The sequence below is a fragment of the Nicotiana tabacum genome, chromosome 13 (genome assembly GCF_000715075.1).
Source record: "Nicotiana tabacum cultivar K326 chromosome 13, ASM71507v2, whole genome shotgun sequence".
Lineage (NCBI taxonomy): Eukaryota > Viridiplantae > Streptophyta > Magnoliopsida > Solanales > Solanaceae > Nicotiana > Nicotiana tabacum.
In genome coordinates, this window is record NC_134092.1 from 81,272,685 (window position 1) to 81,300,000 (window position 27,316).

General features: G+C 36.9%; 3 non-coding genes across 3 annotated transcripts; all 3 read right to left on the reverse strand.

The window, feature by feature from the left end:
* Positions 1 to 2,801: 2,801 nt before the first annotated feature.
* On the reverse strand, positions 2,802 to 2,873 carry LOC142168568 (small nucleolar RNA snoR60). Its single transcript, XR_012698419.1, has one exon. It is a non-coding gene; the product is annotated as a small nucleolar RNA snoR60 (small nucleolar RNA).
* Positions 2,874 to 3,026: 153 nt separating this feature from the next.
* Positions 3,027 to 3,099, reverse strand: LOC142168569 (small nucleolar RNA snoR60). Its single transcript, XR_012698420.1, has one exon. It is a non-coding gene; the product is annotated as a small nucleolar RNA snoR60 (small nucleolar RNA).
* A 188-nt stretch (positions 3,100 to 3,287) lies between these two features.
* On the reverse strand, positions 3,288 to 3,359 carry LOC142168567 (small nucleolar RNA snoR60). The gene has a single exon (XR_012698418.1). It is a non-coding gene; the product is annotated as a small nucleolar RNA snoR60 (small nucleolar RNA).
* Positions 3,360 to 27,316: the final 23,957 nt, after the last annotated feature.

Genomic DNA, 27,316 nt, shown 5'->3' on the forward strand with positions numbered 1-27,316 from the left:
CTTGATAACAACAAGAAAGATCTCAAAGCAAAAAAGCTAAAGGGAGATGAAATAGAATGCGGAATTACTCGGACAAGAAGCTGTAACAGCTCGAGCTTAAGCCAAGGAAGTAGAGGAAAGACTGAAAGTTGCACTAAAAGAGGCTAAAGAAGCAAAAGCTGCAGAGATGATCAGACTCACATTTCATCGATGCTGTTGATGTGACAAGCTCAGAGTCTAATGTAAAGATCAAATTGGCGGTTGAGAAATACGAACCTTTAAGCAAAAAAAAAAAAAAGGGTCATAACTCTTCAACATATACCTCTATATACATCTAGTAAATATTACTCCATCTGTTCCAGTTTATGTGAATCTATTTTCTTTTTGGTCCGTTCCAAAAAAAAATGATCCATTTCTAAATTTGGTAATAATTTAACTTAAACTTACAATTGTACCCTTAATGAGAAGCTTTTATAACCACACAAATACTCTGGGGCCCCTTTTGATTTGTTTAGGACCACAAATTTCAAAAGTCTTTATTTTTTTTTAAACTTCGTGCTCAGTCAAACAGGTTCACATAAATTGAAATGGAGGGAGTACAATTATCAATGTCAGCCACGTATCCCCTTTTGGCTTTATGTTGAAGATGCACCTCGTGCAATTAGAATACATAAAATATGAGGCAACTAATTAGAAGAGAGCTCTCTGTTGATTGCATGAGCTATTAATAAGTATACTTGCATGACGATCCTTTTTTTTTGTTTTTGATGAAGTAATAATAGATGGAAAACTATCGGCTATATCCATTCATAAGTACCTTATTATAAAAATTAGTCAATTCATAAAATATTATTAATATTAACCAAATATTACCAATATTAGCTGATTAGTTTTTTATAGCCAAAAAAAATCAAAATTTTGCTTTCTTTTAAGCCGATGTTATTAGAATAGATTGGGTAAATTTTAAGAAGCTTGAATATCAGTTTTTGGATGATTCGGTGGAGTTTTGAAGTGGTAGAAGATGAACATGAAAAAAAGTAATATGTGTATCGCATATGTATCATATTTGTATCAAATGTGTATCACATGTATATCCATGTATACTTGTGTGTGAGATACACGTGTCGCAGAAAAACTTTTTGAACTAGATTTTAACTACGAATTTTAATACCAAATCAGTCAAATCACCTCCAATCTTCCTCAAACTTAGTATATTGACTCATCTATATGTTTTCAATGAATTTCAATCATACCTATTGAAAAATATCCTTTTTTGCTTAGATTTTTAACATCTTGTATATATATATTTTTGTATTTTATCACCTTATTTGCTACCTCATCCATGGAATCATTTACGTTTTGCATCTAATATTGTTGATCACGCTAAAAAATATGTTAGGAGATCTTTAAGTGTAATTTTGGAGAGAAAGAACCTTATTTATTTGGGTTTTTAATTTTTATGTATATAACTAATGGCTATAGGTTGATAAGTTGAGACATATTTAGAACATTTATGTAAGATTCCCATAATAGATTTCATTGCTTGCATCAAGAAGTTGCATAATAATACAAAAGTTATGGAAGCAAAAAAGACTTTGTTAGGTCAATTACAAAAAGACTATTCTAGTACCAGGGAGTAGGAGTATTCATAGTTCGGTTTAGATCTATTTTTCCCTAAAAAGAAACCAAATCAAGCAATTCAGTTCTTCAAATATTGGATTCAAACCAAACCAATTAAATCGATTTTTTATCGATTCGGTTTTTGTCGGTTTTTTAATTTTTTCGATTATTTATCGATTTTTTTGTTAAATATGAAACATACACTACCAAACACATATTTCGCCTACTACATTTTCAACATAACATTACCAAACCAATTGCTCTTTGAGAAATCTATCATTTACCAAGATGTATTGATAATAATTGAATAAAATAGTGATAGATAATTTAATTACTCAATTAAAAATTAATTATTTTTAACAAAAATAAATTCTTGTACTTAGCAAAAGAAAACTATCATTCAAACTAGAATGTAAAAGCAAAGAATTAGATTATTATAATAGCAAAGAACTAGACTAAAAATACAAACGACTAATTATACCATAAAATTTTAAAAACTTTGATTTTTCCGGTTTTTATGAACACCTCCCAGAGAACTAACGCAACATTGTTAGCCGGTAAAGTGCATAATGGCACAAACTCTTATTTTAGGATGTTATCGGACCAGAACTTGCTATACTCGATGATCATCAATATTACGGTCATCTAACAACTGAACGAGCCCATTCTGATTTTCAAATTTTTGAAATTCTGATGCCAAAGTCTGAACAAACTCAGTCCCGTCGGCAACCTCACACGGAAGAGCCCTGTTTAATAAGGCCGAACAGGTCTATGAAGCAAAGCCTGCTGCTTTATGTAATCGTAAAGCTCAGAACCTTCTCTTCGACAAAAATTAGGGAAGCGAGGAATATTCCATGATCCACATGTTACCAAACAAGGCGGTTAGATCTCTCAACAAGTCCAAAAATAGGTAATACAAGATAACCTTCCTACTCAATGAAACCAGAAAATGTTTATCCAAGTGGCACACTCATAATCACGACTCATGAGCCACACCAGATTCAGTAACACATTATTGAATCAATTTCACTAATTAAGACATACGGCATGTTGAAACAAAAAATGTAAAAAAAGTCATGACAAATCCTTGCCCCAAAAGTTGTTAAAAAGATTCTACCCGCACATCCTTTTTCAAGGAGAAAGAAACAGCAAAATGCTGCAAAGGCAAAGATGAATAATTTCAAACATCTGCCAATTAATAGGGCATCAGAAACTCGGTTCTTGCATCACCCATGATGTCTAGAAGGGGAATCCGAGTAACTCATCATCTGCTTTCTACGTCAGCAAAAAAGAAAATTCTGAAAAAATGAAGAAGACATATATAGCACCAGTTTGAAAATGATGGGAATGCAAAGACTCAATAAATGATGGTGCATCAGAGAGGAATGATGCAAAGGCAAAGATTAAAATTTACAAACAATGAATAGTGCATCAGAAACTCGGTTTTTGCATCACCCATAATGTCTAGAAGGGGAATCCGAGTAAGTCTATCATCTGCTTTCTAAGTAAAGGCAAAGACTGAAAAGGTGACCGAAGAAATATGGCACCAGTTTAAAGAAAACCATCAGAAAGGAATGATGCAACGACAAAGATTAAAAGATTCAAACATCCTGCCAACAAATAATGGATCAGGGAAAAAATGATGCAAAGACAAAGATTAAAAATTTCAACATCACATCAATGAATAGTGCATCAGAAACTCGATTTTTGCATCACCCATGATGTCTAGAAGGGGAATCCGAGTAACTCATCATTTGCTTTCTAAGAGAAATTTTGAAACACCGACAGAGAAATACAACACCATCTTGGAAATGAAAGAATGTAAACACTCAATACCTGAGGAGAAAAATCAATTTTCAGAAGATAATCTTTTTAAAAAACTAGTTAACTCCTTGCTAAAATGTCAGCACCACAACCATCCAATAGAAATACCAGCTTGAAAATGAAGTAATATACAAGGAAACAAACATTCAAAAATTCAGTAAAATTTCACAAACTAGTTCAACTCTTTGTAAAAAAATCAGCACTGTATGGAGTAATATCCAACAGACTACAGTTTAACTGAAAAAGACAGCTAAAACTGTCCAACACTACAAAGCACTAAACTTGAAAATGTGAAATGAAAAAAAAAACAGAAAAGAAAAAGATATGACTACTGAAAAGAAAAAATTTCAAAAAGACACCAATAACCAAGTTAAAAAATAGAAGCCATAAGGTATTGATTGTTTTAACACAAGACCAAACAAGTGAAAAGAAATCAAGCAGACAATGTTGGAGATCCAAATCTCAAAAATGAACCAAATAAGGCCGAGCAACATCAGAAAATATTACGTCCAAGCATTTTGTATTTTGCTAGGTGTCGAGCATCTTCAATAATGGGAATAACATTAGTGCGTTTCTTTGCCATGTCCACCAAATCCCTTCCACTTTCTAGAGCAGGAGACAGACGACTAAATAACACCACAACACAATATCAGAATCAACACTAAATTACAATAGGTTGTATTAAAAAAGAAAATGAATAATGTACAGAGCAAATAGAAAATGATATGTATAATGTACCAAATCATTATAAATATGATTCGAGCCAAAAACTGCTGCTAAGCACTAAATCAGCCTGTAAGATTTTACAGAGCAAATAGAAACTTAAATAAAGAATTATACCTCTAGCAACCACAGATATAGCAAAGTATGTAAACTTAAAGGAAGTATAATGGAGGAGAGAAGCGTCCTAAGAACTTTAAGAATCTTGAGGGGCTTTATAATATTTCTAATATAGGGTTTAGGGTTTTGTGAGTTAAATGAGGGAAGTCATCGGATTAATGGGCCTTTCAACATAGCGGATCCACGTAGAATTGGTGGAAATGACAACATGTAGCCAATTTTAAGCATGCTGTTTAAAATATATTCACAGTATCTAATGTAATTAAAGATTAGTTAATTTCGCTCAAATTTCAGGACACAACATCCTAAAGTTTAAACCTCAAAATTTAAACTTCAAGGCATCGTGTCCTAAAGTTCAAAAAATATATCCTGAAGTTCGAATCTTATGTTCTGAATTTTAAATTAGTGGTTCAAAAAGTCAAGACACTTTGTCCTAAATTTCAAATTAGCAGCTCGAAAATTCAGGACACTAAGTCTTGAATTTCCAAATTTAGGATACTTAGTCCTGAATTTTGGATAATTTGACTAATCTTTAAATACATTATAAACTGTAAATATATTTTAAATAACGACCTTAAAATTAACTATTGGTGCACTTCGCCCTGTAGAATTGCCACGAGGTAGGCCTTGTAACATCTCTATTTAAGATATATTCAGTTCTTATAAAATATTTAAAGTTTAGACAGTGTTGAAAAATGACAGATTGAACCTCCAACTGCTACTACTTCGGGTGTGTTTGGTATAACGGAAAATATTTTTCGTGGAAAATATTTTTCAAGAAAATATTTTCTTGAAAAATAAGTAGTAATCTTATTCATTTTTCGGTGTTTGGTACGCAAATTAAGGAAAATAACTTCTCAAGAGTATTCATAAATAATTTAGATACAATAAATATGAAGTCATAAACTTTCGAACAACAACCTTTCGAACCCACAAATTTTATAAACTTCCGAACCGCTAAACTTTCGAAACCACGAAATTTCGAACCCGTAAACTTTATAATATCTAAACCCCTAAACTTCCAAACACATAAACCTCTGAACTCATAACTTTGAAACTTGTAAAATTTCGAACCTGTAAACCGAAAAATGAAAAAAGTAAAACTGAAAATATATAAAAAATATTTTTTTTTCGGGGGGAGGGGGGAGGAAGGGGTACAGAAAAACGAAAAAACATAAATTTGAAATTACAAAAAAAAGTAAAAAAAAAACTTTTTTTTGTGCGGGGTAGGGGGAAGTGGGGTAGGGGGTGGGTGGTGCAGAAAAATAAAAATAAAAATTTGAAAATTAAAAAAAAAAAAAAAAAAAAAATTTGTGCGGGGTGGGGGCAGTGGGGTGAGTGGTGCAGAAAACGAAAAAATATAAATTTGAAATTATATTTTTTTTGCGGGGGAGAGGGGGGGTATGGTGTAGAGTGAGTGGTAACGGAAAAAGAAAATAAAATTTGAAAAAAAAATAAAGCCTTTTTGGAGAGAATGGGTGGGGTTAGGTGGGTGGGTGAGGGTGGTGAAGGTTGAGAAGGAGTTTTGAAAAATGTTTTTCCTTCTCTTGATAAGGAAAACATTTTCCTCCATTCCTTCTCTTGATAAGGAAAACATTTTCTTCCAATTGGAGGAAAATGAGTTCATAAGGAAAATATTTTCTAAAATATTTAAGCCAACCAAACATGAAAAAATTAGAAAATAATTTTCGAAAAATATTTTCCTTCGTACCAAACACGCCCTTCATCTCCAAACTTTCTGATCTGAAGTTGGGCTCAATCACAACATAATTTCATACTCGAAAGTATGATGTTTTAAAAACCAAATTTCAAATTCATACCTTCAAATTCGAAGTTGGAAGTGTGAAGTTTGGTATTGACAAAGTCCAACTTGAATTTAAAAACTTCAAACCTACGGGTCTAAAATTGATTTTAAGCGGTTAACTTTTAAAAGCTTTATAACCTTCGATTATTCTTTAAATAAGGGTCCTAAATGAGATCCTTATATAAAAAAAAAAGGTCCTAAATGAGATTTTTTTTTCTGTAGATACAAAATTAGGATAATATTTACCCGTTTTTGCTAGATTTCATATTTACAAAACGTAACTAGAGTTTTTTTTTATAAAATATATACAAAATTTGATCGAAATATATAAATATACAACTTCTATATAACTTTTTATTGTACAAAATTTGGTCAAAATATACAATTTGTATATAACTTTTGTTGCACAGAATCTAGCCAAACACATACAACTTGCATCCAGTTATGTTAGTTGTAAATCTTTTATATGTCATTCATACGCCCTACATACAAACTATATACAATTTATTTATGTCACCCTCTTTGAAATTTCAGTCTGAAATTTTAACCAAAATCAACTCGAATCTTCACCAAACTCCCTCAAAATTAAAATATAAACTCCAATATATTTAACTTTAAAATTCGCCAAATGGGCTAAGCAATTGAATTTATAAGACTGGGCCACAAACAATTATGGTTAAACTAAAATTATTAACCCTTAGTAATAAAGAACAAGATAATGATAATAACAATATAAATAGATTTACGAAAGCAATAAAGAAAAAGGGAAAGTGATTCTTGTTGATTAATTCGAGCTCTTCAACTGCTAGTAGACAGAGGCGGATCCAGGAATTGAAATTTATGGGTTCTTATTGTAATCTCAAATTAATATACAATAATAATTGAGTTCACAATTATATATTTATAGATATTTAATGGATTTTTTAATAAAAATACAGGGTCTCCGCAAAAGTTACTGGGTTCCCGAGAACCGAGTAACTATACTCTGCCTCCGCCACTGCCACCGCTAGTAGACAATAAGAATGAGTAGAAAATTCAATAATAATGTTTTACCCGACAAACGGATCGAGTTAAATTTGTACGTAGTTCTAAGGATATGTGGTATAGCTTAATACAAACCGTAAGGATAAATAGAAATATCAAATATGGATTGCAAAGAGTACAAAGTAAACACGGTTGTAAAGAAGATGATTTTTTGGAATGAAGAGGTTGAACCAGTCTATGAAGCTTACTTAGAAGAACAACTCTTCTCTATATGAGAATATGATGCTTGAATTACAATGTAAAACAACTCCCCTTACAAAAATAATAACCATCCCCTTTATAGTAGAGGCACCTCACTTTAGATATAATTAAAAATACATAGTGGGAGACCCATGATAAATCAGCTTTTTCATAATTCATGCCAGGATTCCCTCCTCTAGTGGGATTGCAACTGCTATTATCTGTAAGCTCAATATGATTTTTCAACGGCTCGATCGGATTATAAGCTAACGTTTACATTGGGTTCGACCGTGACGTTCGTGCTAGTTGTCCCGTCGATTTAGTCTTTTAAGGCATTTAATGCTTGTCAGGCGGTGGTCGGCCACCGCCGATACTGAATCGCCATTGCTTTAATCTATAAATAGCCCTCCCTTTTATCATTTACCACTTTTACATCTTCAATCTTCCAAATACCCTATGTTCTTTTTCGTTCTCTCTAGTTTGTTCGCAAATCTATGATTCTTATTTGCAAGATTTTTCTTCTAAACCACCACATCTTTGTTACCCTTTTCAAATCCAAAATGGTGAAGACACCAAAAATCGTCCTCCAAAAAGACAAAGCTTCTTCTTCCCAATCCGCCGCCGACAAAACACCGGTGGATCCACGGCCTAAGGAATGCGTTCTGGCGGCGTGTGTTCTTACCTCCGATTTCAAACTTGATAAAGTTTCACCGGTTCCTGGCCGATGTGAGCCCGTATCGAGATATATTTATTCGATAACCCGGGAGCACATCGAGCGAATAAAAAAAGATTGAAACTGGGAGAAAAATGAGGTGGTAGTGTCGTCTCCAGAAGAGGATATTACTACTCACGTGAGAGGGTTTTTAAACGTGTATACTTACCCTTTCACGTTAGGTCCCCTCGACCCCGTTATCATAGATTTTTGTCGCAAATACCTAATAACCCTAGGCCAGATACATCCTTCCTTTTGGCGGATCGTTATTTTGATCCGATATTTTGTGAGTAAAATCGAGGGGATGCCTTTCACCCTCGATCACCTTGTCCGATTATACCGTCCTCGCCTTTTTTGAGGAGGGTTAATAAAACTCCAACGTCGAGCTACCAAGGCTCTATTCTCGAGTATAGACGAGGATAAAGATCGAGACTGGATGGGCAGATTCATTCGAGTAAGGACTTCGGACCTGATTCCGATCGAAAAGATGCCTTTTTCCGAGGAGAGGAACATGAAGCGTAAGTGTAATTCTGTTGTTATCTCCTACTATTCTATCCTTTTATTTCCTTCTACAATATTCTCCTTTCGTGATGCAGCGGTTCCCTGGATGCCCGGCTCAGTGCACGATCTCAAGAACTGGGTACGTGATCTGGTTTCGACCTCCTCCTATGCCGAGCGCTCATGGCGCGACTTGTTAAAGGGCCGATGGGAGCCAAAAATCATGGTAAGCACCTTTTTCGTATCTTTTGATAAAAATGCTTTTCACAGACTTTAATAAAAAAATTTCATGTGTAGGTATGGGCAAAGATGCGGTTTTGAGGCCCTCATCCATCGAGGAAGAGGCTTCGGTCTCTGTCCCAAAGCCGATGAAAGATAACAAGAGGAAAAAAGCCCCCGTCCTCGAAGATCAGAAACCGAAGAAAAGGACAGCTCGTAAGCCGAATAAGAATACCATTCCTTTGACCGTTGAATCAGTTCTGCGTATGAGGGAAGAAGAAGAAGAAGAAGAAGAAGAAGAAGAAGAAGAAGAAGAGAATGATGGGTCTGCGCTGGCGGCCCGAACGAAGAAGACCACCGACGTTCCACAAGCAGCTAGATTGATGGTGGTTCATAAGGCTCCGCCTCGAACTGAGGATATATCGGAGAAAGATTCGGGCGGAGTCCCCGAGTTGTTGGAGATTGAAGACGCTTCCCATCGAAGCCAACGGATGGGGGATATGTCTGAAGGGACTCTTCTCGAATCTTTTCGAACCGAAAAGAATGCCCCAGGTGATTCACTTGGGGCAGTAGCAATCGAAGACTCGCCCACCTTTCCTGCTTTTTCCGCTGGGGTGATTCGGGAGGCCCAAGCTTTGGGGGACCTCTAATTATATAGGCCTCATGATAGAGAGGATCCTTTTCGTGACCTGTTTATCGGTGTCGAGGACACTACCGGTACGAGTGACGGATCAGATCTTTTTCACGGAGTGCAAAGACTTTGAATCAAGTAAGCCTTAAATTATATGGCGTTACCTTTAAGTTTTCTTTTCTTTTCTAACTTCGTTTCTTCTTTCTTTGCATGTAGCGACAGTTCATCGAGAATCATCCGAGTTGCATCGATATGAGGCCGAGCTTCAACGGGTTACAGAGGAGAGGAACTCCCTAAAACTCCTTTTAGGCTGGGGGGGGGGGGGAGAAATAAAAGACCTACGAGATGAGTTGGCCAAGGCTCACCAAGATCATATCGATCTGTCCGAGCCGGTAATAATACTTTTAAAAGTCTATGGGCTCGATACCGGAACGATGGCTAATTTTTCGATCTCACAGCTGCAGCAGAAAATTGAGATGATCGAAAAACTCCATGAAGAAGTCGATGTGATAAAAGCGGAGTCTTTGGAGTGGAAAGAAGGAATGGACCGCTTTGCTACAGAGAAAGAAACTGCTCGAGCTCAATTGTTATCGGCCGAAAACCAACTCCAAAAAATGAAGGAGAAAAGCTTGGTCCAAACGAGAAGAATAGAGGAGCTCGAGGCTCGGTTGGCCTCTGAACTTGCAAAGGCCGAATCTGAAGGGGAGTTGTTTTTGTGCAGTCATTCGAACAAGTGCCGCTTCTCATTTTGCATCTAATAATTCAAGGCTAGTGTTCATTGCCTCATGGTTTGATTCCACCGATGCATGTCAAAACCTTGCGCTGTGTTCTCTGACTTCGACTGGAATTAAGGCTTCGGAGCCATACACTAAAGAAAATGGAGTTGCTCATGTACTGGACTTCGATGTTGTTCGATATGCCCATAGGACTTCGGGCAGAATTTCTCTCCATTTCCCTTTGGCTTCATTCAACCTTTTCTTCAAGTTTTGGATGATAGTCTTATTTGTTGATTCGGCTTGTCCGTTCCCACTGGAGTGATACGGTGTCGACAATATCCTTTTTATTTTATGATTTTCGAGAAATTTTGTTACTTTACTGCCGATAAATTGCTTACCATTATAGCATGTTATTTCTACGGGTATCCCGAATCGACACACGATGTGATCCCAGATGAAATCTATAACCTCTTTTTCTCTTACTTTCTCGAACGCCTGTGCTTCAACCCATTTAGAGAAATAGTCAGTCATAAATAAAATAAATTTAGCTTTACTTGGGGCCGATGGTAGGGGGCCGACGATATCCAGCCCCCATTTCATAAATGGCCATGGGGATAGGACTGAATGAAGTTGTTCTTCGGGTTGATGGATCATTGGTGCAAACCTTTAACATTTATCGCATCTTTGAACAAACTCCTTAGTGCCCCTTTCCATATTATCCCAGTAATATCCTGCTCTGATGATTTTGTGAATCAGTGATTCAGCGCCGGAGTGGTTCCCACAAGTACCTTCATGGACCTCTCGTAAAACATAATCGGTGTCTCCTGGTCCCAAGCATACTGCCAATGGTCCATCGAACGCCCCCATGTACAATGTTCCATCTTCAGCCAACGTGAATCGAGCAGTTTTGGTTCATTGGGCCCTTGACTTTTTAGGGTTCGATGGGAGTTTTTCGTTTCCCATATATTCAATATACTTATTTCTCCAATCCCAGGTTAAGCTTGTGGAGTTTATCTCAGCGTGCCCCTCCTCGATTATGGACCTCGAGAGTTGAACGACAGTCACCGAATCGATCTCATCTTCCACGACCGATGACCCCAAATTTGCGAGTGCATCAGCCTCACCGTTTTGTTCTCGAGGCACATGCTGCAAAGTCTATTCCTTAAAACGGTGCAAAGTTACCTGTAACTTGTCCAAATACCTCTGCATTCTGCCTTCTCGAACCTCGAAGGCTTTGTTTACTTAGTTTACTACCAGTAAAGAGTCACATTTAGCTTCAATCATTTCTGCTCCCAGGCTTTTTGCCAGCTCGAGACCTACAATCATGGCCTCGTACTCGGCCTCATTATTAGTTAACCTACAAGTTTTGATAGACTGCCTAATGATGCCACCCGTGGGGGGTTTCAACACGATGCCAAGCCCGAGCCCCTTCACATTCGAAGCACCATCTGTGAAGAGGGTCCAAACCCCCAATGATATACCCGATTTTAACAAGAGTTCTCTTTCAACTTCGGGTACGAGGGCTGGCGTAAAATCGGCCACGAAGTCTGCTAAAATTTGAGACTTGATGACCGTACTAGGTTGATATTTGATATTGTACCCGCTCAGCTCGACGGCCCATTTGGCCAATCGGCCCTATAGTTTGGGCTTGTGTAAAATATTACGATGTGGGTAAGTTGTCAACACACATATGGGATGACATTGAAAGTATGGTCTTAATTTTCTAGAAGCGCTTATCAGTGCGAGTGCTAATTTCTCTAAGTGTTGATATCTAGTCTCTGCTTCTCCTAAGGTCTGACTTACGTAATAAACAGGAAATTGTGTGCCTTGCTCTTCTTGAACTAGGACGCCACTTACTGCGATTTCCGATGCGGCCAAGTATAAGTAAAGTTTTTCATCTGTTTTCGGAGTGTGAAGTAGTGGTGGGCTCGACAAGTATTGCTTCAATTGTTCTAAAGCTTGTTGGCATTCCGAGGTCCAAATGAAGTCGTTCTTCTTTTTGAGTAGAGAGAAAAATCTGTGGCTTCGATTCGATGACCTCGAAATGAATCGGCCTAGGGAAGCTATCCGTTCGGTTAGCTTTTGCATTGCTTTCACACTATCCACTATGGTGATGTCTTCGATAGCCTTGATTTTATCGGGGTTGATCTCGATTTCCCGATTTGATACCATGAAGCCAAAAAATTTGCCCGAGCCAACTCAGAAAGCACATTTGGACCCCGAAAGCATTCTGTATTTTGCTAGGTGTCGAGCATCTTCAATAATGGAAATAACATTAGTGCGTTTCTTTGCCATGTCCACCAAATCCCTTCCACTTCTAGGGCAGAAGGAGACAGACGACTAAATAACACCACCAACAGGGGAATCAACACAGTATCAGAATCAGCACTAAATTACAATAGGTTGTATTAAAAAAGAAAATGAATAATGTACAGAGCAAATAGAAAATGATATGTATAATGTACCAAATCATTATAAATATGATCCGAGCCAAAAATTGCTGCTAAGCACTAAATCAGTAAGATTTTACAGAGCAAATAGAAACTTAAATAAAGAATTATACCACTAGCAACCACAGATATAGCAAAGTATGTGAACTTTAGGCAAGTATAATGGAGGAGAGAATTGTCCTAAGAACTTTAAGAATCATGAGGGGCTTTATAATATTTCTAATATAGGGTTTAGGGTTTTGTGAGTTAAATGAGGGAAGTCATTGGATTAATGGTCCTTTCAACATAGCGGATCCATGTAGAATTGGTGGAAATGACATCAAGTAGCCACTTTTAAGCATGCTGTTTATAATATATTCACAGTATCCAATGTAATTAAAGATTAGTCAATTTCGCTCAAATTTCAGGACACAACATCCTAAAGTTTAAACCTCAAAATTTAAACTTCAAGGCATCGTGTTCTAAAGTTCGAAAATTATATCCTAAAGTTCGAATCTTATATCCTGAATTTTACATTAGTGGTTCAGAAATTCAGGAAACTTTATCCTGAATTTCAAATTAGCAGCTCGAAAATTCAGGACACTAAGTCTTGAATTTTCAAATTTAGGATACTTAGTCCTGAATTTTGGATAATTTTACTAATCTTTAAATACATTGTAAACTGTTAATATATTTTAAATAGCGGCTTTAAAATTGATTATTGATGCACTTCGCCCTGTAGAATTGCCACGAGGTAGGCCTTGTAGCATCTCTATTTAAGATATATTCAGTTTTTATAAAATATTTAAAGTTTAGACAGTGTTGAAAAATGACATATTGAACCTCCAACTGCTACTACTTCGGGTGTGTTTGGTATAACGGAAAATATTTTTCGTGAAAAATATTTTCCAATTTTCTTGAAAAACAAGTAGTAATCTTATTCATTTTTCGGTGTTGGGTACGCAAATTAAGGAAAATAACTTCTCAAGAGTATTCATAAATAATTTAGATACAATAAACATGAAGTTATAAACTTTCGAACCAACAACCTTTCGAACCCACAAATTTCATAAACTTCCGAACCGCTAAACTTTCGAAACCGCGAAATTTCGAACCCGTAAACTTTATAATTTCTAAACCCCTAAACTTTCAAATACATAAACTTCCGAACTCATAACGGAAAAACAGAAATTTGAAATTATATTTTTTTTGCGGGGAGGGGGGGGGGTATGGTGTAGAGTGAGTGGTAACGGAAAAAAAACTGAAATTTTAAAAAAAATAAAGCCTTTTTGGAGAGAATAGGTGGGGTTAGGTGGGTGGGTGTGAGGGTGTGGGATTAGTGAGTGAGGGTGGGGAAGGTTGAGAAGAGTTTTGAAAAATGTTTTCCCTTCTCTTGATAAGGAAAACATTTTCTTCCATTCCTTCTCTTGATAAGAAAAGTATTTTCCTCCAAAATATTTAAGCCAACCTTCGATTATTCTTTAAATAAGGGTCCTAAATGAGATCCTTATAAAAAAAAAAAGGGTCCTAAATGAGATTTTTTTTTTCTTCTGTAGATACAAAATTAGGATAATATTTACCCGTTTTTGCTAGATTTCATATTTACAAAACGTAACTAGAGTTTTTTTATAAAATATATACAAAATTTGATCAAAATATATAAACATACAACTTCTATATAACTTTTTACTGTACAAAATTTGGTCAAAATATACAATTTGTATATAACTTTTGTTGTACAGTTATGTTAGTTGTAAATCTTTTATATGTCATTTATACGCCCTACATACAAACTATATACAATTTATTTATGTCGCCATCTTTGAAATTTCAGTCTGAAATTTCAACCAAAATCAACTCGAATCTTCACCAAACTCCCTCAAAATTAAAATATAAACTCCAATATATTTAACTTTAAAATTCGCCAAATGGGCTAAGCAATTGAATTTATAAGACTGGGCCACAAACAATTATGGTTAAACTAAAATTATTAACCCTTAGTAATAAAGAACAAGATAATGATAATAACAATATAAATAGATTTACGAAAGCAATAAAGAAAAAGGGAAAGTGATTCTTGTTGATTAATTCGAGCTCTTCAACTGCTAGTAGGCAGAGGCAGATCCAGGATTTGAAGTTTATGAGTTCCTATTATAATCTCAAATTAATATACAATAATAATTGAGTTCACAATTATATATTTATAGATATTTAATGGATTTTTTAATAAAAATACAGGGTCTCCGCAAAAGTTACTGGGTTCCCGAGAACCCAGTAACTATACTCTACCTCCGCCACTGCCACTGCTAGTAGATAATAAGAATGAGTAGAAAATTCAATAATAATGTTTTACTCGAAAAACAAATAGAGTTAAATTTGTACGTAGTTCTAAGGATATGTGGTATAACTTAATACAAACCGTAAGGATAAATAGAAATATCAAATATGGATTGCAAAGAGTACAAAGTAAATACGGTTGTAAAGAAGATGATTTTTTGGAATGAACAGGTTGAACCGATTTATAAAGCTTACTTAGAAGAATAACTCTTCTCTATATGAGAATATGATGCTTGAATTACAATGTAAAACAACTCCCCGTACAAAAATAATAACCATCCCCTTTATAGTGAGGCACCTTATTTTAGATATAATTAAAAATACATAGTGGGAGACCCATGATAAATCAGTTTTTTCATAATTCATGCCAGGATTCCCTCCTCTAGTGGGATTGCAACGGCTCTTGTCTGTAAGCTTGATATTGACTCGAGTTTTCGGTATTGACTGGTGCTCTCGCTTTGCATCATAACTCGATTTGAACTCGAGCTCGATAATGATATCGAGCTCGACATAGATCGGTCAATCGGGCTCGAAGATGATTTGTATCATCTTCGGAACCCATTTTGAAGTCTTACTCCGATCTATTACGTTTTGACCTCAACCGATCGTGTGAAGGTCGAAGTCTATTTCGATCGTATACAAATAATATTGTGAACATGGAATCAAAATGAGATACAATTTGGAAAAAGGGATATCTATAGGATATCACGGCCACCTGTTGCACATGTTTCAAGTGATACAGTCGTAATAGTCGTAATTGTTGGGGAGTTAATGTAGAATCCCCAATATCTCGGAGTCTATTGGTCCAGGGAGGATATTTATCCGGATGCTTGTGACTATTCAGACGAATTATTCTGGATTGAGCTTGTCTGATACAAGTAGCGGGATGTCGGGATCAACTCCTCGGTCTTCAATCTTTGATCTTATTGACTCCGACTAACTTGGTGTCGATTACGAATATTAGTCACATGTTGACTCATGTGGTTGCCACGTGTCGGGTTTTTAAAACTAGTAATACAAATAATTCCTAGCTTTTTGGGAAGTACGAAATATTTGGCAAGAAAAGAAGCATAAATTTGTTCCATCATTTCGGAATCAGGCTTGGAGGCACAACGAAATGGGCCAACAGGAATTTGGATGTTTCCTTCAAAACTTCAAAGGTCTTGGAAGACAATTTCTACTGATCAAGCTAAATCGAATGGTTGCATCATTGTCATGGAATTACATAAACTCCATTTTTTACATTTCACAGGGAAGAAGCAGCAGTCTTAGCTTCGGACTCAGCGTGGCCCGTGCTCTCTGATGTTGAGGTGGATCACCTAAACGCTCATAACGGTTCGGCACTTATAACGTTGTCCTCGAAAGGAGAAGCCTGTAACTGGTAAAGTCACTCTCTACTAGAAAAGAAAGAGGACGACCAATAGGAAAAGATAATAACCTGGAGAAAGTGGGAGCAGTCCCCCAGTCAATCTCCTAGTCATCTATCAACACCTTCATGGGCGAAACGGAAAGGAAAACTATTGTCACTGTTGTTAATGATGATGAGAAAAAGGGTGTCTCACTAGATGGACATTCGGTGGAATGATTTTGCTCCCCGAAAAGGAGAATAATCTTGGGAATCCAGTTGAATATTCCTCACTACAAGAAATCGGTCTTTTCCACACAAGCTTAACAAGTCGCCACTAAATGTTTCTAGTAGCGACCAATGGCGAAATTAGGAATTTTTTTAAGGGTGTTCAAATTTAAAAACAATGAAAAAATTTTCCGATAAAGGGTGTTCACTATTTGTTATATAACTCTAAAACATAATATTTTATCTATGTACACAGTGTAATTTTTTGACGAAGGGTGGTCGGACCACCCTTATGACCATGTGGCTTCGCCACTGGTAGCGACCAGAGGCTCGCTTCAAGTACTTCCGTAACTGAATATTATTTATGACGACTATTGATAGTCGCCAAATAGTATACATTTGTAGCGACCCCTGACGCCACCAAAACATGTTCCACAAAGTAGATTTTAGGTGGGTCGCTACTAAATAATGACATACAGTGACGATTATTGTCGCTACTAAAAAATATTCAATGGCAATATTCTCGGAAAAGTTATAATAATTTATTAGCCAGTTGTATTCCTACTAACTACCCAACAACATTAATATTATAACGAAGACCACCAAATACGCAAACAAAATTATATAGGAACATTTTATTATCAAAAAAGTCTATGCAACAAAGTATACAATGCTCCATAATACATTATAATCGTATATAACTATATATACATGGAAAGAAAGAAAAAAACAAAATGTGTTCGAATTCCTACATGTTGAAGAACCTTATCCCTACAATTTTAAGAAAAATGCATAGGATGTGTCTTCAAGCTTACTCCAATGTCTTCAAACTACTCCAATGTCTTCAAACTACTCCTTAAGCAACTTCATTTCCCCGTTGTTGTACTTTTCCTTGCTATTAAAGAACAAAGAATATTAACATACGCATCCAAAGTCAAATACTAAAGGAAATCATATAAAAGGGAAAGGACAGCTAAAACTATATAGAATTGTGGGAAGTGATTGTCTTTCAAGAAAGATATGACATACACTGAATTTGCATTGTATGCCTAGTGAACAACATAATCAGTTATGCAAATCTAATCCGTCAGAAGGAACATTGATCACATATCCCTTCTTAGTGTTTTAAGCAATAGCAAAATGGTATGACAAACAAAATTCTCTAATGAATACTTTTGACACGCTACATTCCTGAAAAGAAAAATCTTGTTATTACAATGTTTTTTACAAATCTTAACCTTGTCTAGGAGAAGAAGCAAAGTTTAATTTTTGGTAGTGTTGGTACATACATAATATTTAAAACTTGAGGAGTCATTTATAGGTTTTTGACTTTACATCATGAAACTTGAGGAGTCATTTATAGGTTTTTGGCTTTACATCATGAAACTAGAATTCGTAAGAGTACACAAGTGAATACAAGATATTTTTTTTACTAAAATCTTACATATTGAATCCAAATCTTTCCCTCAACCAATCAGATTAGCTTCAGCCATAGCAAGATCTACCATTTTGTGTACTTGCCTTTACAATATACAAAAAGATTTACCATTTCGTGTACATGATAGTTAACAACATTTACTTGTGACAAGGCCTAGGGAACTAAATTAATTTATTATAAATTGGGCTATCATAAGAGTTAAGGGCTTATATAATATTATAGGTGAAATTAGCATACAAGAAAGTAACACAAGTGGTATATAGCTAATCACATGCATCCAATTTTTTCTCTCAATCCAACCAGGTTAGCTTAATGCATAGCAAGGCGAAGATGTACACTTATTTTGGGTTTTTATGGCAGTGTAAACCCCCTAAATCTCCAACCTGTATGGCCTTTTATATCTTTCTTGCTTTTCTTTTAAAGTTTTAATTTACATTTGACAAGCATTATTACTAATTTTTCTATTTGAGATTCAACAAGAGACTTCAAATATGTAGGCTTAAGTTTGTCAAACTATCTTGGGAAGCAAAAAATTTTCATGAGTCCTGATAAATGAATTCACTCTTCATTACCAACCTACAGGCCTACACTGAGAAACAAATGAAAATTTATCTTCATGAAAGAACTGCAAACTTCACCTTAAGATCTTGAAAACTACAGAGAGCATTAATTAAGGAGCACATTCTTATTATGAGTAAAACGAGGAGAAAGAAAAACAAAGCTGAGAAGAAAATTGAAACAACAAATGTATATTCCATGCTTAAATATCCACATAACAGTATAATAGTCCATTACTCATATAATATTGCTTAAAGGAGGGAAGCTTGAGTTCTCTTAAGGGCTATTAATAAACAATCTACCTTCCTTCTTACCTCTTATCCTAGGAGATAATCAAAGAGAGAAAAGTCTTCCTATCGATTCCTTTTGAACAAAGCTACGCTCTTTCAATCATTTGAAATTGTTGAAAATAAAATCTTTATTTTTATGAGGATTTTTTATTCACCAGCAATTAAGACATATGAAAGTAGTTTACAGCGCTAGCTGTTGGGCAGAAAGACATGATGGCATGAAACTCGATTTACCTATGCTGATTGTTCGTCCACTTTAAAAGCTCAAAACATACTATTTTTCTCGTGAAATGACAAGATTGGTTTTGGTTACTTGGGAATCCCAAGCAAAATCTATACAATTTTCGTGTTCACTAGTAGAGAAGGAAGGGACCTCTCACTAAATTTAATAACATGTTATAGGGTATCTTTTTCTAATAACAATGTTCCCATCCGGAATTCCATCCCCCGAAGGAGTGCAAGTTAACTCCAGAAAGAATGAGAAAACTTTTAAGGACCCGAATAGAGGATATTTCGGTGCGTCTTGCTTTAGCAACCCCCTGGCCGCCCATACTTTGGTAGCTTCCTCAACTTCTTATAGCCAGTTTGGCAAGCTTCTTTTTGGGCCAAAATTGCTTGTTTTTTTGCCAAATAAGTGTTTGGCCAAGCTTTTAGATGAAAAATGTATTTTTGAAAAGAAACAGAAGCAGTTTTTGAAAAGCAGAAAAAAATAGCTTCTCTTCAAAAACACTTTTCTGAGAAGCATTTTTGAAAAAAATACACTTAGAAGCAGTTTTCAAAAGCTTGACCAAACACTAATTACTGCTCAAAAGTGTTTTTCAAATTAATTAGCCAAACACAAACTGTTTCTCACTAAAAATACTTTTTCGAAAAGTACTTTTGAGAAAAACACTTCTCAAAATAAGCTGATTTTAGAAGTTTGGCCAAACATGTTATTAGTCTATTGCTTCGAACCTGAATTTCATACTTCTTGTATCATATTTTAGTTTTCGCGACTGAATGCTTTTAGTTTCTACTTAGATGTGTATTATTTAAGTTACTAGCACTTTCGGGATGAGTGTGTCAATTCGGTATTTTAATTGTACTTGGGCGCATGCGGCCCACGGTTTTGCTTTCGGAGCGATGATTTCAAAATGGAACGAAGTATCAAGTGTATAGTAAATATTTGTTTGTTGTAGATATAACGTCAAATAAGGGCTCATAATGTGTTTGATGCGTATGAAATAATGAAAATGATGTCTCATTTCCATTTAGGCATAAGGAGATAACGGATCCGGATTATCATGCATGTAATATTATCTTAAACATAAATGCGATAAATTATTCAGATGAAAAAATATGATGTCCCATTTTTATATTGAATAATATGGGATAACTAATCTGAATAATATATATTAGGAATAACTTACTCAAGTAAGATATATCAGGAATAATTGATCCGAATAATATATACCAAGTTAATTTAATAAACTTAATTATTTTTGACAGTAGAGTCATTATCAGACCTACAATACATAAGATACAATGAGATATAAATGTGATACAACGGGATAGCAAATTCAAATGGGATAACAAATCAAAATGGAATATAATGAGATAATAGATCTTAATGGGATAAATTTTTTGAATGTAAGCCGCTGAAATGAATTTTATTTTGATGAAGTGGTCGCTACAACAACAACAACAACCACCCAGTAGAATCCCACAAGTGAGGTCTGGAGATGGTAGGATGTACGCAGCCTTAACCCTACCCTGGAAGGACAGAGAGACTGTTTCCGATAGACCCTTGGCTAAAGAAGGTGAAAGAAGCCCTGATAGCAAGTAATAGCAAGACAAATAATTAGAAAACTAAATCGAAGATAGTAACAGAGAATATGAAAGAGGTACCGATAACAAGTAATAGCAAGATAATATATTTAGAAAACTAAGTCCAAAGCAGCAAACGAGAATATGAACGAAGTACTGCTAGTAAACTACGGAATTACCGATGGCAAGTAATAACGGAACAAGACATGTGAATATAGCAAACTAAGGAAAAAGGGTACTGTACTAGCACTAATACTATCGAAATAGAGAAGACAAAGGGAAACGCATGACTACCTACTAACCTTTTACCTTAATCTTCAACCTCCGCACCCTTCTATCTAGGGTCATGTCCTCGGTTAGCTCAAGTTGCGCCATATCCCGCCTGATCACCTCTTCCCAAGACTTCTTTGGCCTACTTCTACCCCTCCCCTCACCTCCCAAGGCCAACCTCTCACATCTCCTAACTGGGGCATCTGTGCTTCTCCTCTTAACATGCACGAACCATCTCAACCCCGCCTCACGCATCTTTGCCTCCACGTGCCGCTCCCACCTTGTCCCGAATAACTTTATTCCTAATTCTATCCAACATAGTATGCCCACACATCCATCTCAACATCCTCATTTTCGCTACTTTCATCTGCTGGATATGGAAGTTTTTGACTGGCCAACACTCTGCCCCATACAACATAGTCGGTCTAACCACTACCTTGTAGAACTTACCCTTAAGTCTCAACGGCACATTCTTATCACACAAGATACCAGAAGCGAGCCTCCAATTCATCCACCTTTGCTCTCGGATGTTGTTTGCTTGGTTGGGATGAACTTGTCCCCAGATATTGTCATTTTTATGATGTCGAGCTGAGCTAGCTAGTCTTTATATAACTAATTGGACTCCACATATAGTAGTATATAATAGTCCCCCAAGTATTTAAGTTTGAAGAATGAAAGCTCGAACACTGGACTTGTTGTCCGATTATTGTATCTTCGTCGATTGATTTTATAAGTTTAATTCCTGAAAATAAAGTATGAGGGACGAGAAGCATAGAGACAAAGACGATGCTATAAATTTGGTTAAACAGTTTTGACCCTGACTAGAAACAATAGTTGTTCCAAAATATTATTATAGGTCAGTATTATTATCATTCGGGCTAGCTTTTCCTATCATCTAAAAATATTAGCATAATTAAATAAAAATATAGGAAAAGCATAAGAGAGATGAGAATAAAATCGTCGGGTGTTCTTAGAAGTTGCATTTTACTCCGGATCCCTTATTAACATCGACTGATAGTTGCTTTTTATTTTTGGTCAAAAGAGAAGCTAATATATAAATTTAAATATTATTCGTACAACTAGACATGCTCCCCTGAGCATCAAAGTTGCCAAGGTCGGCCAAAATATTAGAAACATCACTAGAGATAGATCTACGATGTATAGCTCCAGAAATATCCAACATTAGACTAGGAAAAATAGCAGATGGTGGTAGTACTAAAACAGTAGGACCACAAATTTTTTTAATTTTCAGTCCTTTCTTAGCTAGCAAGTCAACCACTTTGTTTTGCTCCCGAAAACTGTGTTTTAATTCTGGATCTCCTAGCTGCTGTCTTAGTATCCTGCAATCATGTAAGATAGATATATTGTGGGGAGTTGGTTGTGAACATGTTAATAATCTCTGTTGAGTCTGTATCGACCTCCAGAGGATGAAAGCCATTAGCATAAGCTAATTTTAGACCACGTAGAAGTGATATGAGCTCGCTATATGTATTATCAGATTGAGGAATCTGCATGTAGTAGCCTAGCACCCAATCCCCTTTGCTATTTGGAAAAACTCCGCCAATACCTCCTGCTCCATCTTTAAATGCTCCATCAATATTGAGTTTGAAGTGGTTTTGTTTAGGAGGATGTCATTTGACATGGAAAGCTAGAGGTGGTTTGGCGTTGCTGTCATTTCTTGCTAGAGCAACGTGCTCTGTAGCTCGCATATGTACCAGATCAAAGGAAGCAGAGCATGTGAGGTTATTGCAGAGTTGCTTGTTTTCTTCTATACAAAGTTTAGTACTATATCGTTAGTACACGTGGCTCCAAGTTATTGGGAGAAAATTTTGGAGGCTATCCTTCAATATTTTGGTAGTCTACATATTTTTTTTATTTGAATTGTTAGCAAAAGCCAATACTTTTCAAATATTGACCTCTAATAATTCCATCCGTTTCTTTTAAAATTGGTCCACAAAGTCCCAGAGTAGTTTTGCGCTTTCCTGTAAAATTTTAAAGATATCCTCCATCCGGTTTTCAACTTTTTAAGCTCCGGTATGTGCCTTAATGAAGGCATATACAAGTTCTACAAAAGAACCTATTGAGTTTTCAAGCAAGAGTGACTACCAAGTTAATGCTCATTATGCGAGCGTTTCTTTAAACTTTTTGACCAACACCGATTCGATTTCCTATTTTGTCAAGTCATTTTCTTTGATTGATTTAGATAATGTAGGTCGTGACTTATCTTGAATTTATTCGAAATATTCAAGGGAACAACCTTTAACTTCCAAGGTTGTTGATGATAAATTTCCACATCTAGCACTTTGAGCATGGGTGGAGCCCCTGGTATCCGATCAATGTGCTCGTTCTGCTCTTTGATATATTTCAATAAAGTTTCTTGCAAAAACAAAATAGAATCGTACAATTCTAAAGTACCGATACCTTACCATGTATTACCGACTCCCACACTTGTGGACTCCAGGTCTGCGATATGTTTGAAACTCTTTTCGTGCATCATTCATTATTCCTCTAGCCGGTTCTACCGTTGAAGACACAGGTGATCATACGTTCGTATTTCTAGTCTAGTATCACTGTATTGATTTGCTGGTTTCATGCCTTTTGCTTGACTATGAATTCGCCCAGTCAGGTTAAACCCCTCTAATCTCTTTGTTTGCATTTTTAACATGATGTTTTTCTTAAATATCGGGTGAATTTGGCTGAGATTGATGAGGACTTTGTGATGGTAACCTACTTTGATCTCCAACCATGTTGCGTCAATAAATTAACAGAAAATCAACCAAAGGATCAGAATGTTTTTGAAATAATTTCACATTTGCTTAGGCAGGACGTCAAACTATTTAACCAAATTTATAGGATAGTCTCTTTTTGACCTTCCCTGATATCACGCTCACCTGTTGCACACATTTCAAGTGATATTAAGTGGGATGTGTATGTTTGCTAAGTAACGGATGAAGTCTCAAAAAGGAATTTATATGAAACTGCAGAATACTATAGCAACGTGAGATTATGATTCTAAGGGAGTACGATACTACCTTTCTCAAGAATATCATACGAATTTTTTCCTACTTTGATCTCGCCGTTATGTGTTTTGTCGCGATTGACGTGTGTTAGAGGGATTGTCAAGAGAATCGGCTCAGGTATGTTAAGGCTATCCCTTCTTTCCTTTTGGCATGGTCCATATGGTACAAACGAAACGAGCAAACACACAACTGTCATAAACGACTCTATTCATAGAAGTACTAGAGGTGCCTATGTTCTTGATTTCCCATGTGTCCTATTATTATATCATCTGATCATGGGTCTCAGAAAATACTTAAGTTGATAAAGTTTGCCTCATGATATTAACCGAAGGCAGATTGATCTTATGACATTCCGAGAAATCTTATCGACTTACTTTCATATACATTGCATTCATTTATACATGTACATTGACCCATGACGAGATGGCATTATATATGCGTATATTATATGTATATGGGATATGGGAAAAGGTTACGGTGTTATATACGCACCACTACCTGATCAGTTGGTATACGTTGATAATTTCGCCCACAGTGGCCAAAATGATATGATGGGATGTCCTCAGAGGCTTGATGACATTATGAACACATATACCTAGGCATGATATGACATTTATACGCACATACATGACATTATAGATGTTTCAGGATTCACAAAGCTATTTAGACTTACAAGTGGATTCCTTTACTCCATGGTTCTTTTATGTCTTGTATGTACTGATTTTCATGCCTTACATACTCGGTACATTATTCGTACTAACGCCCTTATTTCCTGGGGCCTGCGTTTCATGCCTGCAGGTGCAGGTAGACAGGATGATGGTCCCCCTTTTTAGGATCCTTGATCAGCGAGAGTTGGTGTGCTCCACTTGATCCGAAGCTGTTATTCATTTTTGGTACGCTATTTTTGTATGTAGATATGGGTACGACAGGGCCCAGTCCCATCCTTCATACAATTGTACACTTTATTAGAGTTCTGTAGACAGTCATGTATAGTTGGATAGTATGTGGCCTTGTCGGCTTCTAGTTTTGGATATATAGTTGTCTATAGTAGCCTTGTCGGCTCGCCCTACCGTATTCTGCATGTATATGTATATATGTCTTTTGGACATATTTTTCTCACATATGTTATTCACGTGATTCAGTAGTTTATTAACATATGTTATTCATGACCTACCCTTAATTCATGTTTATATCTTATATGCATGCTTAGGGGTGTTCGACAGGTAGGACTCGGGCACTCGTCATGGCCCATCGGTTCGGGTCGTGATACTTGATATGCATGTTACAATGTTTATTGAATGAAAAAGCTTCCCCTTTATATAGTAGGAGAGTTTCATCATTAGTACAACTCTAAAAAAGGTAAAAAAATCCTCCTTTCTCGTCAATTACTGATATGTTACCGACGTCGGGCGAGATTCACTCCGTGATATCCGGTTGGGTGTGGATATCACGACTTTCTGTTAGTTGTGTGCAACCGTTTGTAGTACTTTTCGAGGTTTAGGAGCTCGCTCTGAGTTCAGGGAGCGTTGTCTTACCAGGCCCGGTGGCGAACACTCCGTTCGGCCCCCAGTACAAGAAGTCCCTGACTTTGATTCTGATCCCATGCTGTCATATCTTCGCTTCATTTGACCCACTTGGAAATCAAGGTATATGTTACTCCCGGTTTTACCTGTATATAGATAGTCCGCTCGTTTCCTAGAGAGTAGGTTTGCCAAAACGATGGGAGATGATAGATGAATCCTGGTTCCTTCCTTCGCACGTTTCATACGAGATGGAGGATAAGCCGAAATGTCCCATGAGTCGCACTTTTCCGACTTCGAACACGTGTCGTTCAACAGCTGGTCGCCTTCGAATGCGAAACATTGCGAATTTCCCCCTATAAAATCTTTGCCCCCTTCACTTTCTTCACTTTCTAATCCTACTCTTTACCTTCGAACTCTATAAAGGCTTTCGTCTTTCTCAAATATTCATACCTTGTTTCTTGAATCTTTATATCTTCATCTTGAACCTCCAACCTTCATACATGTTCTTGGATTTTCAACCCAGAACCTCATATCTTCACTTTCAAACTTCAAATCTTCATACTCTCTCTCTAAATATTCATATATCGTTTCCAGATTTATGATGGCCAAGACTTCGAAATTAGTTCCTCAGCAGGCTGCCTCTTCATCTTCTCACCCGACCACAGGTACCGAGGCAGCAGTCCCCGAAGTGATTGTTGTTGAGACGGTTGCTCCCAAAGTGGCTACTGCCAAAGCGGCCCCAGAGACCCCATGAAAAGTTTTATTCCCGGGGTCTGTTTAATCGCAGACGACTTCAAAGTCGAGAAGGCCGCATCCAAACAAGACCAAGGTGAAGGGGCATCGAGATATATATGCTCTGTCACTGAAGATACCCTTCATATTGTCCGAGAGGACTGTAACTGGGGAGGTAAGGACGTGGTAGTCACCGGGCCCGAGGACGACATCACTACTCATGTGGAGGGGTATTTAAGTGTTTACACTTATCCCTTCACACTGGGCCCGGAAGACCCAGTTGTTTTGGCCTTTTGCAAGAGATACAAGGTGTGCCTGGGGAAAATCCACCCGTCTCTTTGGAGGATCATGATTCTCCTTCGTTATTTTGTGAATAACACCGAGTCTCCTCGGTTCACCCTCGACCACATGCTCCATCTATACAGTCCCCGAATTTTCCGAGGGAAACTAATCAAGCTCACCCGCTAGGCCAACAAGGCCCCATTTTCGAGCATCGACGAGGATTGAGATCGAGGCTAACACGGGCACTTCGTTCAGGTGAAGACTGAAGATTTGATCCCTTTTGAGTTTCTTCCATTCTCCGAGAAGTGGAATGCATCTCTAAGTGTAATCTTTCCTTAAATGTCAGGTCTTCTTTGTTCCCTTTCTCACCATCAGTATTTGTGATCATGCAGCTGTTGCTCGGGTTCCCAATGCAGTCCCCCGACTCAAGGAGTGGATTGAAGGCATCTGCAAGTAGATGGTGTATTTTGAGCGCTCATGGCGCAAGCTTTCAAAGGGCCGATGGGAGGCCCTTTCACATGGTAAGTCTCTTCTTAGAATAGTTACTATTAAGCCTAAGAAGAAGGCCGGATCCCTAGGTGAAGCCAAAAAAGAGGGCAGATTCCTGTGCTCGTAAGCCTAAGAAGAGCACCAACTCCCGAGTGTCGGATTCTGACTCACTTCTCTGGCTCAGGGATGAGTCTGAAGAAGATGACATTTTTGTTGCACATGGATTGACCTTTGTCTGGGAGTAGGCGGCAACCGAGGGGGAGAGCCATGAGGCCGACCTCCCTCCGACTCGAGAGGCCGAGATGGAGACGGGGGCTGAGACCTCCCGAGAAGCCATTTTTCTTCGAAGAAGGCAACCAATGTAATAGACATCATGGAGATGCCCTCCTACACCGAGTCCATACTTGAGGAGGCCCAAGAAGGAAATAAGAAGTCAAGTGAAGGAGTTCACAGCGCGGACGACCCTCTTCACTCCTTCTTCGATGGTGTGGACTCGTCTACT